At 44.5% G+C, this 18,859-nt stretch overlaps 1 protein-coding gene across 6 annotated transcripts in view; it reads right to left on the bottom strand.

The window, feature by feature from the left end:
- Positions 1 to 17,710, bottom strand: part of si:dkey-178k16.1 (band 4.1-like protein 1) — a 110,713-nt gene extending 93,003 nt beyond the window's left edge. For 3 of the 6 annotated variants that reach the window (XM_055892344.1, XM_055892345.1, XM_055892346.1), the window contains exon 1: positions 17,344 to 17,710. The gene's annotated coding sequence lies outside the window, so the exon portion shown is untranslated. The remainder of the gene's footprint in view (positions 1 to 17,343) is intronic. The other 3 variants (XM_055892347.1, XM_055892348.1, XM_055892349.1) reach the window with 3 other exon arrangements.
- Between the last annotated feature and the right edge of the window lie 1,149 nt (positions 17,711 to 18,859).

Below are 18,859 nucleotides of genomic sequence, written 5' to 3'. Positions count from 1 at the left end.
AACCTTCGGATTACAAAGGCTCAGTGGAGTTTGAAAATAGCATCCCTTGTGTTCAGTGCCAGTATTACTGAATATGGCACAAGATCAGTAGGAACGTATGATATCTGGATAGCGCCCAAGTCTAGTGATAAGTCCCTCAATTTCAAAGCTCAGTGTGGACAAAGAAAGTAATACATGGAGTGTCTTTGAACCCTTTATGAAGTGACTTCATGACCAGCACCTAACAATAAGAAATAGGGTATAATTACTTTATTTCCTCAACAATGGCTGTAAATTGCAAACTGAAACTGTGTTGAGTTTGAGTGAGCTACATGTCAGGACTGTGCAGTTTTACATCCGTAAGGTCATGTTTATGCAATGGGTAGCCTACACTCTTAGAAAAAAAAGCTGGTATAAAGGATTTGGACGATACCCATAGTACACAATATATAAAGCAAGCAGCATAACAGCTGCACCAATGCATAGGTACTCACACGACCAACGGACATGGGAACAATAACTGACAAAGACAGAGGGAACATATATAACATACTAATCAGGGGAAATGGGAACCAGGTGTGTGTAATGAGACAAGACAGTCTGGGGTTGATGATAATGAATCCCATTCAGTGAAGTTTAGAAAGCCGGTGACGTAGACCTCCAAAATTGGTGAACAGAATGAGCATCAGTGCCGGGGGGGTAAGTGACAGTAGCCCTCCTCTGACACGCTGCACCAGCAGTGGGACGACCACAGGGTCGCAGTGCGGGACGGTCTGGGCGCCGACAGTAAAAATCCCTGGTCAGCGAAGCGTCCAGGATGTCCAATGCAGGAACCCAGCACCACTCCCAGCACCACAAGGTGCCAGGGCCGGCTGATTCCTTTCCAGTGTGTGTTGGGGTGTGAGGTTAGTGGAGGAGTGGCGGAGGGAATTCTGCGTGTACTCCACCCAAGGTAGAAAATCCGCCCGGGCCGATCCTGACAGTAACACGGCAGGAACCTGCCCAAATCCTGGTAGATCCTCAACACCAGCATATTTTCTTGAGGCCGATACCCGGAGGTGAGACTGACTGTGACCCCTAGGTGTTCCATGAATGCCTTCCATACCCGTGAGGTGAACAGAGGGCCACGATCCTCCAGGATCCCGTAGTGCCGGAAGACGTGCGTAAAAAGAGCCTCTGCGGTTTGCGTGGCCGACGGAAGCCCAGGCAGAGGAAGGATGCGACAAGCTTTGGAAAAATGTTCCACAATGACAAGAATGGTGGTGTTTCCCTGGGAGTGGGGAAGGTCAGTGACAAAGTCCACTGAGAGGTGAGACCAGGGTAGACGGAGCACAGATGGAGCAGAAAGAGACGTAACCCCGGACGTCCCTAGCCAAGGTGGGCCACCAGTACTTCTCCGTTAGGCAGGCGATGGTACAGCCTATCCCAGGATGACCCGGCACACCTGTGGGCACGTAGGCGCGGTTCTCCGGGCACTGTGCAGGTGCGAGTTCTGAACACAGGGCCTGCCGTATGTCAGCGTCCACGTCCCATACCACTGGCGCGATTATGCGGAACGGAGGGATGACGAGGGTCTCCTCCCTGCCTCTCCTCTGCGTCATAGAGGCGAGCCTGGCCTATAGGAAATGGTGAATTGGAACCTGTCTCGGGTTTAGCCTCGTCGCTGTCCTGATGTACTCCAGGTTGCGGTGGTCCGTCCACACCAGGAAAGGGTGTTTGGACCCCTCCAGCCAGTGCCTCCACGCCTTCAAAGCCTTCTTGACCATCAAAGGTTTCCGGTTCCCTACGTCATCATTCCTCTGGGCGTGGCTCAGCTGCTTAGAGTAGAAAACGCAGGGCCGCAGCTTGGGGGGGAGGGTTCCTGGTACGCTGGGACAGCACTGCCCCAACTCCTACTTCGGAGGCATCAACCTCGACGATGAAGGGGAGTGAGGGGTCGGGATGTGCCAACACGGGAGCAGTGGTGAAACGTGCCTATAGCGTCTCGAACGCCCTCTCCGCCTTCGCCGTCCAATGAAGCCGCTGACCTCCTCTCAGCAGGGAGGTAAGAGGCGCAACTAACGTGCTGAAGCCCCGGATGAACCTCTGGAAATAGTTGGCGAACCCCAGGAATTGCTGGACTGCTTTCACAGAGTTGGGGATGGGCCATGACCTGACTGCGCTGACACGTTGCTCCTCCATCTCCACTCCCTCCGTGGAGATGAGATAGCCCAAAAAGGACTTGGACCGTTGGAAAAACAAGCATTTCTCCTGTTTAACATATAGATCATGCTCCAACAGTCTTCTCAGCACAGACCAGACCAACGAGACATGCTGGACGCGGTCAGCAGAATAGACCAAAATGTCGTCTATATAGACCACTACGCCCCGTCCCAGCATGTCCCGAAACACTTTGTTGATGCCTGGAAGACTGAAGGAGCATTAGACAGGCCAAAGGGCATTACGAGTAAAGAGCAGTCTTCCATTCATTGCCTGCACGAATGCGCACCAGATTGTAGGCCCTCCTCAAGGCCAGTTTCGTGAAGTACTGCGCCCCGTGCATTTGTTCGATGGTGGTTGGAATGAGGGGTAAAGGTTAGCTGAACTTGATGGTGGCCTTGTTCAGTGTTCGATAATCAATGCAGTGGTGCAGTCCCCCATCTTTCTTGACAAAAAGGAAGCTTGAGGAGGCTGGTGACTTAGAGGGGTGGGAAAAATTCTGCTGGAGACTCTCCTGTACATAGGCCTCAATGGCCTCGGTCTCTGCATAGGAGAGAGGATAGACATGTCCTCTCGGGAGGGCTGCGTCAAATATCAGGACAATGGCACAGTCCCAGGGGCGTTGGGGAGAAGGGCGTGTAGCCTGGGTCTTTGAGAAAACCCGGTGCAGATCCTGGTACTCCTCCGGTAAATCCACTTGAGCACAGTCCGGACTTTCCACCATAGTGGTGTTGACAGACACCGCGAGACACCTTCCCTGACACTCCTGCGACCAACCCAGCAGTCTCCTATCGGACCAGGAAATAACCGGGTTATGCAAACTCAACCAGGGGAGACCTAAAACAATGGGGTGCGTGGGGGTGTCTATAATCAAGAAAGTGATCTGTTCTGAATGAGTGTCATGGTCAGCAATGAAACAGGAACAGTAATGTGATGTACGAGCCCTGTCCTTATTGGACGATTATCCAGGGCTCGAACTGGAATGGGTGAATGTAGGGGAAACAAAGGAATGCATAATGCAGTGGCCAGTGCGCTATCTAAGAAATTCCCGGCAGCTCTGGTATCAATCAGAGCTAACGGGAGTGAAGGGCTAGTGTACTCAAGGAATTTAACGACAAGGAGAGGAGACCTTGCCTCATACCTGGGTTGGCGCAGGGGAATTCCCTGGCTTGTCACCTCCTCACCTGCTAGTGAATAGAGAGCAGGTCGGGGAGAAATGACCCCTTTCTCCACAATAGAAGCAGAGGCTCAGATTCCTCCTTCACTTATGCTCTGCCTCAGGCAAACGTGCCGAGCCCACCTCCATCGGCTCTGGCCACGGAGCAGGGGTAGCCATGGGCTCCAAATTCTTCGCAGGTCTTCTTTGGGACCGCAGGAGGTTGTCCAACCGGATCGCCATGCTGATGAGCTGGTCGAATGACAACCTGCCGTTTTGACAACATAACTCCAGCTCTACCCAGGTGCAGGAATACACAATTGGGGTTTTTAATATACCCAAAACAAACACGTATACAAAACACTGGGATGTACCCAAACAAAAGAGCGACGGTAAACCTCGTTGAACAACACGGGATGATACCCGTAATACACAATATATAAAGCATGCAACATAACAGCTGCATCAACGCATAGGTACTCACACGACCAACTGACATGGGAACAATAACCGACAAAGACAGAGAGAGAGACATATATAAGACATATATAACATACTAATCAGAGGAAATGGGAACCAGGTGTGTGTAATCAGACAAGACAGTCCTCGGTTGATGATAATGAATCCCGTTCAGTGAAGACTAGAAAGCCGGTGACGTAGATCTCCGGAATTGATGAACAGAATGAGCATCAGTGCCGGGGGGATCCGTGACATACAGTATCTAGAACCTAAAAGGGTTCATTGGCTGTCCCCATAGGAGAACCCTTTGAAGAACCATTTTTGGTTCCAGGTGAAACTCTTTTGGGTTCCATGTAGAACCCTTTACACAGAGGGTTCTACATGGAACCCAAAAGAGTTTCACCTGAAACCAAAAAGAGTTCTACTTGGAACCAAAAAGTGTTCTCCTATGGGGACAGCCGAAGAACCCTTTTAGAACCCTTTTTTCTAAGAATGTAATATGCTGTAGGTGTGTGTGTGTGTGTGTGTGTGTGTGTGTGTGTGTGTGTGTGTGTGTGTGTGTGTGTGTGTGTGTGTGTGTGTGTGTGTGTGTGTGTGTGTGTGTGTGTGTGTGTGTGTGTGTGTGTGTGTGTGTGTGTGTGTGTGTGTGTGAAGAGAAATGGTCTTAGAAGTTGATCATTGACAGAAACGTGAGTGCTCATTTCACATGTGAAGACGTGGGGGCCAATCAATTCTTTCATTTAGGCCGCAATGCAACTCAATTACTGAAAGCTCCACATCTGTTATGGTCACTGCACACTTAATCTTCAGCCTAGAGGAGATAATAGGGAATGGAACGGCAGGTGCTTAGGTGCACAACTCTTTTGACTGTTTATCTCTTCAAAGAAGATCCTTGTCATTAAGTCTTGAACCCCATGGAACCCAAAAGAGTTCTACTCGGAACCAAAAAGGATTTGACCTGGAACCAAAAAGGGTTCTCCTAATGGGACAGCCAAAGAACCCTTTTGGAACCCTGTTTTCTGAGTGACGTAATGACAGCAGATTAGATAAGAAAATCCCCTTGATTAAAAAGGCAATGAGGCAGTTAGGTGGGTGTTGTGGCCTGCAAAGCAGCTGAGCTTACTGTTCATAGATCATTGCCAGAAGTATGTTGCAGAACACTAGAGGCTGGGCTAGGGCTGAGCGATATGGCCAAAATACTGTATTATATCACAATATTTTTTATTTATTTTTACGGTGTTATGGTATTTGACGGTATTTTATGTTTTTGAATAACAGTTTAACTTTAGACCGTCCCCTCGCCCCCGACACGGGCGCGAACCAGGGACCTTCTGCACACATCAACAACTGACACCCACGAAGCGTTGTTACCCATCGCTCCACAAAAGCCGCGGCCCTTGCAGAGCAAGGGGAAACACTACTTCTAGGTTTCAGAGCAAGTGACGTAACCGATTGAAACGCTATTAGCGCGTACCCGCTAACTAGCTAGCCATTTCACATCCGTTACACTCACCCTCCTTTCAACCTCCTCCTTTTCCGCAGCAACCAGTGATCCGGGTCAACAGCATCAATGTAACAGTTTAACTTTATACCGTCCCCTCGCCCCGACACGGGCGCAAACCAGGGACCTTCTGCACACATCAACAATGGTCGCCCACGAAGCATCGTTACCCATCGCGCCACAAAGGCCGCGGCCCTTGCAGAGCAAGGGGAAACACTACTTCTAGGTTTCAGAGCAAGTGACGTAACTGATTGAAACGCTATTAACGCGTACACGCTTACTAGCTAGCCATTTCACATCCGTTACACGTGCATGACCCTAGAGTGGCAAAAACATTGTGATTTTAATGGAGCTTGTGACAAAACTATCAGTTGAAAATGCAATGGAAATACATAGAAGTTTCGATTTTTATTCGGGACATGAAAGATTAAGCGGAAAAGCACTTTTTGTGTGCATTACGTGTGGAAACTAACCACTGGTGAGAAAATGCATGTCATTTCTTTATGCAGATTTTGGAATATTCAAAAATCTGTCCTTAATTGAATGGAAACCTAGCTTCTGACCATGCATTTTTAATGGATTCAATGTCAGTTCTTACTTTTGCCACCAGGGGCATTGTCCCGATTTCAAGGATGCTTTTGGCTCCAGCGCTGCCTAACGGGAAAAAATGTACATGTGCGCACCCAAAGCGCTTGCTAGCAAATTAGCAGTTCTCAACTGTTAGCAGTCTCTTACTAGCAGTAAGAATGGATGATGGCCATAATTTTTCGAGTTTCATCACTCAGTTAATAACATTTATATTACATTTAACATGTAAAAATGGCGCCAGAGAAGATGGCTGACATTTTATGTGCTCCTAACGAGTGTGTTTTTATGTTTGTTTTTTTACGTTGTTTGTAATTTCTTTTTTAACTTATTTTGTACATAATGTTGCTGCTACCGTCTCTTATTACCAAAAATAACTTCTGGACATCAGAACATCGATTACTCACCACGAACTGGCAGAAGCTTTTTTTCCCGTTAACGAGTCCGACGAGCCCGACGTGAACGACATACTGCTTTCCCGGAAACATGCCCAAATCCCCGTCAATTGCGTAAAGAGACAACAGTGTCACAGTTTCTGTGTCATTTGATTGTTGTTTCCTTAGGTTACCACTGGAGGGCACCCTTACCCTTTTTTCTAGGTTCCAAGTTACCCTGATTATTACTTATCGGATTCACCTGTGTTTTATTACCTTCTCTGTTCACTTGGTTGCCTTGTTATTTAGGTTCCTCTGTTGGCCTTTATCTTTGCTTAGGTCTCATGTGTTATTAGTGTGCTCTTGTGCGGTTGCCTTGCTTCTGTTAAGTCTCTAAGTAAAAGTTCTGGATTTACCTTGACCTCTGCTTGCTGTGTTTCTCTGGTTCGAGTTTGTACTAGTACTATTGTTACAGTAGACCTAAGCCTACAATGGACCAAGCAGAGATTTCTCAGTCGTCCAAGGAACATACCGAACTCCACCATTTACAGTCGGCTCTCACCCACCATGAAACTGTGATTCGTTGCCATGAGGCGTGGCTGCAGACATTGTCGGATGATTTAAGAACTCGTGTCCGCTCTGCAGACAGGACAGACGGGAGCAACGGCTGCTGTGGCTGTTCCTAGTCCTCCACTCCCTACCAGCCCAGCGTCTTCCTCCATTCGGGAGCCTCATCTCCCGGCATCGGAGTGCTATGAGGGGCCTCCTGGGAGGTGTCATGGGTTCCTGCTCTAATGCTCGCTGGCCTTCGAGCTGCAGGCATCAACGTTTCCCAGCGAGCGTTCCAGAGTGGCATTCGTCATCTCCTTGCTTTCAGGACGGGCTCTGGCCTGGGCCACGGCCATATGGGAGCAGCAATCAGACATCTGTTTTAATTGGCAAAGCTTCACCCAGGAGATGAAGAGGGTTTTTGATCACCCCATCAGTGGCAGGAATGCTGCTCAAAGACTCATTGCGCTTCGGCAGGGCAGCCGGAGAGTAGCTGATTACGCCATTGACTTTCGGATGCTCGCTGCTGAGAGCGGTTGGAATACAGAAGCACTTCACTCAGCCTTTCTGAACAGACTCAGTGAGGTTCTCAAGGATGAACTGGCTTCTCGGGACAACCCCGACACTCTGGATGAACTTATCATTCTGGCCATCCGAATTGACAATCGGCTTCGGGAACGTCGTCGTGAGAGGACGGAGGGGTTCCGAGTTGTTTCCAGTGTTTCTGGGCAATGGGCAGTTCCTGCTTTCATAGACTCTGGGTCTACCGGCTGTTTTCTGGATCGCACATTAGCTCTTGTATTCGGCGCATGTGACTAATACAATTTGATTTGATTTGAAACTAAACATTAAAATACCGTTATTTAAGGCAAGGTAAAAATCCAACCCAGTCCATGCATCAATACCAGCATGTAGTAAAATAGAGTTTACCGGGCTGGGCAATGGATTTCAATGTCCTCTTTATGCCAACTTGGCATTGTGTTGTCGGCCAATTAATCTATTGTACGTTTTGACATTTCAAGTAATGTCTGGGAGCTTATTAATATCTGCTCTGTACATACACCCCTTGTGGTGTGTGTGTGTGTGTGGTGGAGCCTCCGGCTTTTGCTTACACATTACAGATCTGCAAACAATGGAGTGTTAGGGGAAGGGATAGTGAGGGATTTGGAACTTTGTGAGTCTGGAATGTCAATCAGAGACTCGGTTATGTCTGTGAGATGACCTCTGTTCTGCCCTCAATTCCTGAGACAGAGCCCAGATAACAATCCCCACTTTGCATCAGCTCCGTTGAAACGATACATCAGTATGAATGACATGTTGAAACCATATATCTGCTGTAGTAGAAAGACTCCTAACTCATACTGCAGAATGTCACTTTCAAACAATGGAGGTTGAGTATAGATATCGTATGGTAGCACAACAGAGGCTCGTCGATTGTAGATAGCGTTTAGATAAATGCCCAGATTGTAACGGAAATAATGGGGGGGGTCATTTTCTGCAGAATGATGTGCCATGATGTGCCATCCGTCATGACCTGACGGTGCCTATCTGTCATCATGCCCTCTTCCTTACAGAGACCCTGACAATTTGCGGCCCCAAAAATGTGATGCGTGCTAGGGCAGGTCTCTGTAGCCCTGGGGCCAATCCTTCAACTGCTCAGCAGGTGGCAGGAGGAATCTATCAAACATGGTGGCTCAGTGTCATGTCACAGCAGAGAGGGAAGGCACATGGAAGACAGCGTGAAGACTCTAGTTGTCAAACACAGTTTGCCATAACATTTCAGCTGATGGGTCTAAAGCACGAGACAAAAAGGTTTGGCATATGAAAGATTGTCCAGATATCATGAAGCTATAATACAGGGGTCAGCAACCTTTTCTTATGGAACAGGTCAATGTAAATTATAATAAATAACTACAAAGGCCTAATAATAAATGCATTAAATAACATTATTTATTGCAAAATACACAGTTCAATGTACAGAAATAATTAACTGTTACCAATAGCCCTAAACATAACTGAATGACAACCAGTCCAGAATACAAAAGACAATCGTCTTTCCACCAAGTCCATAATTTGAATGAATACACGCCACTGCTGAGAATCATACGCTGTCTCTGGTCTCTCCCCTCTGATACTTGCAATAGCCTAATAATCTTAATGCAAAATACATGGTTCAATTTATAGAAACATACAACTGTTAGGTCTACCAACAACAGCCCTAAACATAACTGATTAAGAACCAGTCCAGAATACGAAAGACAAGAAGAAGGCGAGGACTGTGATAAGGTCATCTCTCTCCACGAATGTATTGTCTATCTCCCTCCAATTAGGGAGAATTCATTGTTTGTAAAATACCTTGTAGCAGTTGTAAGGGCAAAGATTCAGGCAGACAGGTAGAGGTGCAAATAGATGTTGGTTTTATTTACACTCACCTCTGTATCTATTTGGACAGTGATGCAATAAAAAGAAATTGGGCCTCAATACTCCAGCATTTTTGGGGAGAAATGTTTTATATGAGGTAACAGTATATATGAGGTGACAGTATAGAATGTCACCTTTTATTTTAGGGTATATACATACATATTTGATTCACCGTTTAAAAATGTCCCCTCGTTTAAAAATGTCATAAGTATTTGGACAATTTCACTTATAGTGTATTAAAGTAGTACAAAGTTTAGTATTTGGTCCCATATTCCTAGCACACAATGACTACATCAAGCTTGTGACTCTACAAACTTTTTGGATGCTTGCTTTGGTTGTGTTTAGGATTATGTTTTGTCCAATAGGAAGCACTTGTGTCTAAAAAATGTCTTCAAAAAAATTACCATTAAGTGTTTGTACATTGCCGTATTTATTCATTGATATTGTTTTTTAACAGGAAACGTTTTGTTTTTTTAATCGCTGGTGTGCATCTTTTAAAGGTAAACTCAGCGATATGACATAGATGCAGAAAGTAAACAGCATAGCGGGTACCTTTCCGTAACAACTAAGAGTGTTGAAGCGTGAGGCTCAACTTTTCCTGTTTTGGTGCCTTGGCTACCAGGGTGTAAACACCATGAAGCGAACCCATGCACATGTGCAAATACTGTGTGTAACTATGTGAGAGTGAAGTGATGCATCTTGCTCATCTCAATATATGGGGTGCTGTTCATGGCAATGTAATTTCGCTGAGTCTACCTTTAAGGCTCGTTTTGCATGTTAAAATATATCTCTCTCATGCCTGCTTTAACCAGACACAACAACCTCAGTGCTTACTGGTCCATTCATTTTTTTGGTCAGTTTTCTTCAGTTCGGTGCCCAATGAACACAAACCTAGTCTCTGATCTGCCCTGATAATGGTGCCAACCTCAGAGGCTGGAGGCATTCTAGTCTCAAGAATTGGCTCATGGCATTTTGAGGTGCTGCTGATGCTACTACTACTAGTGTACTTCTGAAATTACTATCAATGATGGCAATAGTGGGATAAAATTGCACTTTGTATTTTACACAAGACCATTATTTGGCAAGCTAACAATATCTAGGTCCCATCAAGGGCTCCCGAGTGGCTCAGTGGTCTAAGACCATGCATCTCAGTGCAAGAGGCATCACTGCAGTACCTGGTTTGAATCCAGGCTGCATCACATTTGGCCGTGATTGGGAGTCCCATAGGTCGACGCACAATTGGCCCAGCATCGTCCAGGTTTGACCCGATTAGGCCATCATTGTAAATAAGAATTTGTTCTTAACTAGGGTTGCACATTTTGAGGAATATTCAGGTGGAAACTTTGTGGGAATTAACGGGAATATATGGGAATTAACGGAAACATGTGCAAATTAATATTAATACCATTTAAATGTAGATGTATTTTTACATTGGATATATTTACCATATCATATGGAGACAGAAACATAAACATTTTACCTTATCATAAGTAGACAAAATTGCAAATGATTAAATCCTTCCAATAGAAAAAATATATATAATTTAGTTTCGAATTTAACTTTAATTAAATGAGTTGACTCTTCACATGGGATGGTTTCACTGAACAACAAAAGAAAGGGAATATTGAATGATCCATCGCATCTCCCAAAAACGTTTTCAACATACAAGGTGTAAAACGAAAGTCTAGAAACTAAAGTTTTGGTTGTCTTCCTCTCAGGCTTCCATGTCTTCTCCCTGGACCTCCTCAATGTCCACCTCTTGAACATCAGACTCTGAGGCCTCATCTTCACTGTCACTTTCCAACCTTGTTGAGGATGGCTCGTTGTCAGGCTCAAAAGCCTAAAATTTGCCCGGATGGCCACCAATTTTTCAACCCTTGTATTGGTCAGCCTGTTGCGTGCTTTGGTGTGTGTGTTCCCAAACAAGGACTAGTTGCGCTCTGAGTCGGCTGATGTTGGTGGGATTTGGAGGATGATGGAGGCAACAGGAGAAAAAGTCTCAGATCCACAAAGTCCCTTCCACCAGGTGGCTGATGAGATATGTTGGCACGACTGCCATATTGCATCTCCATCCCAAAGCCCTTGCTTGGAAGTGTACTTCGCCAAACTGCCAAGAACCTTGCCCTCATCCAGGCCAAGGTGGCCAGACACAGTAGTGATGACACCATAGGCCTTGTTGATCTCTGCACCAGACATGATGATCTTGCCAGCATAATTGGGGTCCAACATACATCATCCAGTAGGATCCTCTTGATGGGGCTTTCCATATCGGCAGACTGTGATATGGCCATTTCTTGGAGACTCCTTCCCCTCCAGGAGACTGTCAAACATGACAACACCACCCCAACGGATGTGTGGTGCTCTTATGTGGTGCTCTTATTCTTCTCACTTTGCTTGGTGAGGTAGATTTCTGCTATAACTTGATGACCCTTCACATACCTAACCATTTCCTTGGCTCTCTTGTAGAGTGTATCCATTGTTTCGAGTGCTATGATGTCCCTGAGAAGCAGATTCAATGCATGAGCAGTACAGCCAATGGGTGTGATGTGAGGGTAGGACTCCTCCACTTTAGACCAAGCAGCCTTCATGTTCGCAGAATTGTTTGTGGTCCAAGGTCATTGATGACTGCCTTCAGCTGATGTGCAATGTAGAGACCGGCGTGTCTGTTGTCCCTTGTGTCTCTGCTTTTGTAGAATACTGGTTGAGGGGTGGAGATGATGTAGTTAATTATTCTTGCCCACAAACATTCGACCACCCATCAGAGATGATTGCAATACAGTCAGCTTTCTCTATGATTTTCCTGACCTTCACTTGAACTCCGTTGAACTCTGCATCGAGCAAATTAGTAGATAAAGCATGCCTGGTTGGAGGGGTGTATGATGGCGAAGAACATTCAAAAATCTCTTTCATTACACATTGCCTGTGAGCACCAGAGGTGAACCAGTTGCATAAAAAGCTCTAACAAGAAATTCATCAGCATTTCTCTGACTACGTTCCTCCATTGAGTCAAAAAACTTCTGATTTCAGGAGGACCATGAGCTGTTGCTGTTGATAAGGTGTCTGATTCATAATTTTCTCCTCGAATATAAGTAGTGGAACTTTTGTCAGAGGTTGCTTGTTGTACACTGAGCACTGAGGGAACTTCATGCACTTGGCCAGATGATTCTGCATCTTTGTTGCATTCTTCACATATGATTTGGCACAGTATTTGCAAATGTACACAGCTTTTCCTTCTACATTAGCTGGAGTGAAATTTCTCCACACATCAGCCTGTGGCATTTTCCTGTAAAGATTAGAAAAAAAATGTTAAAAAAAACAAATACATTTCCATGTACAGATAAATAGTTAAGCAGTTAGATTAAACAACTAATTTGTTAGATAAATGTTTTTAAATGAAACATGTATAGAAACAGGTGAATTAACACTCCTCAGTTAGCAGGCTCAAGCAAGCTAAAACCCACATTATAGCAAAAACTACCTAGCAGAAATTGTTAACAAGTTAGAAATGATTTAAACACATTTTGATGTAGGCTACTATTTACTAGTTTAGAAAAAATGATCTATGTCATATCAAATATATTCACCTCACCCAGTATTGTAATCAAAACTTACCAGAAAGCATGTAGTCCTTGGCCCAGACAGTGTAGTGGTGTGGGCTCAATAGCATCTCATTAGTGTGCAAGATCTTGAGAATCAGCTGTACATGTGATGGAAAAGTGCACTGGACATGTGATGGAAGAATGCACTGTGCATGCAGAGGGTTGAGATTCCATTGAATTGGGGAAAGTTTAATATGCCACAAAACCTAGAATTGCCTTATGTGTATCCCACAAAAAAGGTTCACTGTTATAAGCTAACTTTTTGATGAATTTAAGCAAAATTCCCCAAATTCCAGAGCTTAACTTCCCATGGAAAATTCCGGAAATTTACTGGAAAGTTTGACCCTTTTCAACCCTATTCTTAACTGACTTGCCTAGTTAAATAAAGGATAAATAAAATAAATATCAAGTTCACATAAAGTGAAAGACCTCAATCCACATGATTATAGAGCCCAACCTATTTATTCTCAATGTTGGCCAATCACGGGATCTTCCTCACACAACCTTGCCTGTTTAGTATGCCGGTCCATACACTATCGGAGCTGTATTAATCAGATATTTTATTCTAATGGAGTTTATGGCCAGTCCATCAATCTATGCTGAGTGGAAGTTGGCTCGAGCTACCTACTGTAGTAGAGGTGGGCGCACATGTGCAGTCGAGTGGGGGAACCTTCCACAGGACATGGAACAGAACCTCTTTCTGTAGGCTATATTGGTGTTAGCTGATGTACAGATGTGTGCAATCATAAAAATATAATGAATTATCTTTCTATAGGTACATGCAGCCACACTATCAAAATAGTGAGCAGCTAGTTTAGCAGAGGATGTCATAGACAAATACAGGATAGGCTCATAGTTTATTAGTTCCTCTAATTGGAAGATGTAATACACATGCTACATCATGACTGGGGCAGTTTGTTTCATATTAATTTGTTGACCTAAATAGTGAGCAATGAGCATAACACTTGTGAACCAATAGCTGTTCAGACTGTGAGTTAGTGTAATCAAACATTCAAAACAGTGTCTGCAAAAGCAAACAGCCATTGCAAGAGGAATGTGCCAGGTAGCAGCAAAATCCTTTGTTGGTCTTTCGAGACAATATTGCTTGACACGAGAATGATCTTGGACATGCATTGTCTTCCTGAGGTAAATTGATGTAGTACAGTCATCTAGCTACCTCTCAATGGCGTAAAGCCAACACAATGTCGTCATTCGAAAGATATAAACATCTGTCAATTGTAATGTGTAATGACTGTTTATTACAATCAATTGTATGACTCTGTAAGTTTATCTAGTGGTGAATTCAATATGGCTGTGAACAAATAACTGTTCCAGCAGATTCAATGAAATATGATGGAATGAAAATCAATCATGTAATGACATGGAGCAGACACAGGGGAGGCAGTGTGTCTGAGTGTGTCATGCATGACTGTAAAGGCGTTAGCATGCTACAGTTTGGCTGGCACCTATAGGCAAACCGAAAAAAAATTGCATGACGACGAGTCGTCTCTTGTTGAATGACAACAGACACGTCATTGAAGAATTCCTTCAGTTGACCAATCGCCAACGAGGGTGTGTAGACTTCGGCTGACGACTTTAGCTTGCCTTCACAAAAAATGTTTGTGTGCCCGAAACAGCCGAAGAAACACTTGCCGAAGTCGAAAACGAACAATAACGTCAGAAAATGTCGTCATAATATATGCACGAACTGTTCCAAACTATTTAGTCTGCTGCATATATTACCTAGGCAAGAGTCACACCAACAGCATACTCTGTAAAAGTGTACATGTAACATGTGACCTCTCCCTCCAGGGCCCATGTGGAAGTGACAGATTGCACAGAAAAGGTTACAAGTGGTATACATACAGAGACCATACAAGACCCCGACTATCTTCTATGGACAATTGGCTTCTATTTCTGGGAAATGTGTTCCATGTGACATGAACATAAAATGCAATTTTCACAAGGAAACTAACTGAACCATACGCTTTTAGGAATATTTCTTGTAGGAATTTTCCTGTACAGCAATTCCTCATATAGTATGTATCTGGAGGTGTTATGTGTTGATCATAACCCTTATCCCCAAACCAATAGTATTCATAAGCACCCCTCTTTTGCAGAGAGACATAATAACACGAGGGGCACAGAACAATGACACTGGTTGGCACAAAGACTACAGTGCACTCTGGAGAAGCAGAAACAGGCAGTAATAAAGGAGAGGTAAGATGGAGGGATGGAGGAGTGGCAGGCTTGCCTCCCTCTGAACAGGCCCCAAATAGGGGGGACAGAGAAATGATGTGAAATCCTGCTTCAGTTGCTGTGCGCGATCAGTGGAGAAGCACTGTGAGTGAACACACACACTAGACTGATCACTGACACCCACACAGATTCTCAGTCGAATACTATAGAGTAGACAGTAGATTAGCAAGGAGAGAAAGAACGAGAGGATCCAAAAGAAGATCAGATTGAATCCAGACAGTAAGAAATAGGACTGTGTTGTGAGACTAGAGGAGGCATGAGTCGGTAGCTGGTACTGTAAGCTCAGTCTGATGCAATGAAAGTATGTATTGACCAGCTCACCAGTAAGAGCTAGCTGCTGTAATACACTGATCTCAATGTTGAAGGCCCTTTCCTGTTTCAGCACGACAATGCCCTCATGCACAAAGCGAGGTCCATACAGAAATGGTTTGTCGAGATCGGTGTGGAAGAACTTGACTGGCCTGCACAGAGCCCTGACCTCAACCCCATCGAACACCTTTGGGATGAATTGGAACGCCGACTGCGAGTCTGGCCTAATCGCCCAGTATCACTGCCTGACCTCACTAATGCTCTTGTGGCTGAATGGAAGCAAGTCCCCGCAGCAATGTTCCAACATCTAGTAGACAGCCTTCCCAGAAGAGTGGAGGCTGTTATAGCAGCAAAGGGGAGACCAACTCCATATTAATGCCCATGATTTTGGAATAAGATGTTCAACGAGCAGGTGTCCACATACTTTTGGTCATGTAGTGTATAATGTTCTCTAACAGCCGTCATACAAAAATATACATTTTCACCTAGATTTGGCTTGTCTCTACAATATTTAATCAAGCCTACAACTATTGCCCGCTCAAACATCAGTCTTACAATTCTGTTTGTTGAACAGTTAGATTGTGGCGCTGTCTCGGAAGAACAATTGTCGTTTGCACAGTCATTGTCTTCTAAGTGTTGTTTCATGTGTGATATTTTATCATCCCTGATGTAAATTCCATAAATACCTGACAACATTACTGTACATTTCTTAATGGGAAAGCCTCACATCTTGCAACTTTGATATTAAAACTCACTTAATTGTCTGGTTGGGGAAAAAACAAACTTCCAGTGAGTGCAAATGTAGCTTACACTGAAAAATGGAAGCATCTACCTATGAGGGGTCTGCTTTTTTATTGTAGGCCTAGCTACTCAAACCCCATTCAGAAATTGTATTTTAATTACAAGTTGGTGGTGAATATGATGTGTTAACAATGAATGATGGGTGTTTTACTCACATCCAAAATAAGAACATTTGCGGGACAAAAAGGCTCCGTTGTTGGAAGGGGGATGCAGCAGCAGATAGGTGGGGGGGGGGGGGGGGGGGGGGGTATTTGTATATTTGTAATAGGCTATGTCATTACCTAATTTAAATGACCATTGAATAGGCTACCACAGATTACAGCTGTGGTTGTGAACTCAAAACTAGGCTAGCCTACATGTATCCATGCTTTCAAATATACTTATTCTGTAGCAGGTGCATCTCGAGGATTCTAAATTCTACCTTCTTTTCTTGATTTTGAACGATTTCAGTTAAACTATTTATTTAGCGTTTTGCCTACACAGTTGTTGCCTACCCAGAGCATGCACGATCATTTACAGATTGGCGCGCATGCTGCTTGTCCCCTTTGCCACACCCGCACCAATACTCCGGCTTCATTCTCTTGTCTAGAGGTGAGACAATGGCTATTTGAATCATGTAAAACACACACAAGTAAAGCCGTAGGCACCACAGTCTACTGGATGGGTCAATTGCCTATTTCAATACCGGGTATTACAATATTTCGGACAACAGATTTGACACACTTGCATCTGACTCGCAGGGTCCTAACGCATTGTTACGCGCGTAGCCTAATATACATTACTATAAGCAACACTGACACTAGCTATCGTAGGCTACACTGCATTATAACCCAGCATATCATACATGAAGAAGGATGTTGGTCTTGGCATATGATTGAACACCGGACCGATCATACTGCACACACTGAACCTTTGGCAACACCCTTGCAATCCTTCCAAGAAACCGGCGGTGGCTTTAACACCGGTAGCCTATATGGGAAGGTGTCAACACACGGTTTTGTGCAGGCATTATTTTCCACTACTGTATGAATAACAAAACGTTCCGGGTGTCGGCTACAATGTCATGCTCACATGATACACAGGCTACACCTGTGCCTCCCATACACTGCAATATAACTGCCAGAGAATGCAGAACAATTAAATAAAGGCTACCTGTCCTGTCGGGTCCAACTGTCAGTCTTCAGTCTAGATGTGGACCATTGAGGTTACAGGCCAGCGAAGCAACGTTACACCGACGCCGCCACCGCCCCTCAGCTTCTTTTCCCCGGGAGATGGCGCGAGAGAATAGATGGGAGGCACGACCGGGAAGGCGCGGACGAAAGACGGAGGGGCGTGCTATAGGGGGCAAGGGAACTCCCAGCGACGCGCGTGATGTGTCGACTGCTCCAGCTACCATATCTTGGACACAGGGCCGATGCAGACGTAAAAAACAACAACAACACAACTATTTTTTACTCAGTCGGGTCTCAATTTACTAATGAAAGTAAGAATAGTAGAATAAACCAGGTGCAATTTCGAAATGTGGTTGTGCATCAGCAGTTTTTCTCTTATTATGTCAGTCGCTGACAATCACTCAATTAGCCATGTCAGCCAGTGACGATCCGTCATTCAGGGCAGAGCCCCACCTGTTTTGATATAAAATTAAAATAAAAAAATTGGGGGGGCTTGCCTGTTTTGCAGGTTATTTTGGCATTAATATGTGTCACATAACAGTTTACAAACAATGTAAAAAATATATATATATCTAGTAGAAAGAGGAGGAAGGGAAGCGCTACTAAGGTACACTATAGTATATTTTGGTAGATAGAAGGTGCTCTTTGGTAAAAGGGGTAAATTGGTCATCAAAAAGAAAGGAGGACCAAGGCACTCTTCATATAATTAATTAAAAGGCCTTTATTAGTATGGCATGTTCAATAGAAACAAAGTTGTTTAAAAACTGACGCGTTTCGGCTGCATGGCCTTCGTCAGGGAGTACTCCCTGACGAAGGCCATGCGAAGGCCATGCGTCGAAACGCGTCGAGTTTATAAAGCCGCATACAAACATGGTCTCTTTTTTGCTTTCTTGAGTGAGGCAGCTCCAAAATGCAGGTGAATTCAGCCTAGCTCAGTGCTTTCTGTGGAGGTGGGGCGAGCCATCAGAAAATAGGGGCATCGCGCCGTGATTGGCTCAGTGTTTTGTCACTCATGGGGACACTACGTCATCGCCAACTTTAAGTCCTTAGTAAGGGAAGACAGCCAAAATTTCAGCCCTTTGGGTCCTGCCATAGAGTTATATTACAAGTGCCCTTCCAAGAAGGCTCAAGGTCATTGGCGACAGATAAAATGACATCAAATCACATTATATGTACAGTAGCTTTGATTGGACTGATCATGTCAACATCTTACTTTCAAGGTCATAGCCAGCAGCCATCATCATGAATCAAGTCGACAATCTACTGGCAAATTATTTTTAATCCTTGTCATATGAAGAGAAATAATGAAGAGAAATTATAGATAAAACTTTTCGGGGCTCATCAGCCATTGGACGTAAAGATAACACAACAAGTTGGAAATCGCAAATTCAACAATGAGTGGTTTGTAAGGAATCAGTGGCTAACTGCAAGCATTGCAAAGCAACCACTAACATTAGCATGAATTAACATGAATTCCCACCATACAGTGGCAAGAA

This window comes from Salvelinus fontinalis, chromosome 31, assembly GCF_029448725.1.
Source record: "Salvelinus fontinalis isolate EN_2023a chromosome 31, ASM2944872v1, whole genome shotgun sequence".
Lineage (NCBI taxonomy): Eukaryota > Metazoa > Chordata > Actinopteri > Salmoniformes > Salmonidae > Salvelinus > Salvelinus fontinalis.
This window is presented reverse-complemented; position numbering and strand designations above follow the sequence as displayed.